We start from the raw sequence: 249 nt of genomic DNA, 5'->3' as shown, positions 1-249 counted from the left end.
CGCTCCAGCGCCGCTCTGCCGTTCCCTCCCGCAGCGCTCCTCACTTTGACGTTCAAGTGCTCCGCAAATATTAACTGCTTCACTTTATCAGCACCCCAGACAAGACAGAGGAGGCGTAAGTAGCCCAGAGTGGCATAAGGAATTCGGAGCATGGAGGCGGCATGGCCAAGGGATTCGTTGTTTCCGGGAGCGCAGCTGGAGCAGCCCCAGCTCTGGAGGGCAGGGTGGGGGCGATAGCTCGCCCAGCGC

The 249-nt window shown here is 61.0% G+C and overlaps 1 protein-coding gene across 1 annotated transcript in view; it reads right to left on the bottom strand.

The window, feature by feature from the left end:
• Positions 1-249, bottom strand: part of LOC104134407 (probable E3 ubiquitin-protein ligase MID2) — a gene marked incomplete at its 5' end in the record, with an annotated part of 56,963 nt that overhangs the window by 20,629 nt on the left and 36,085 nt on the right. The window lies entirely within an intron of this gene.

This window comes from Egretta garzetta, unplaced genomic scaffold (genome assembly GCF_000687185.1).
Source record: "Egretta garzetta isolate BGI_Z169 unplaced genomic scaffold, ASM68718v1 scaffold991, whole genome shotgun sequence".
Classification (NCBI taxonomy): domain Eukaryota; kingdom Metazoa; phylum Chordata; class Aves; order Pelecaniformes; family Ardeidae; genus Egretta; species Egretta garzetta.
This window is presented reverse-complemented; position numbering and strand designations above follow the sequence as displayed.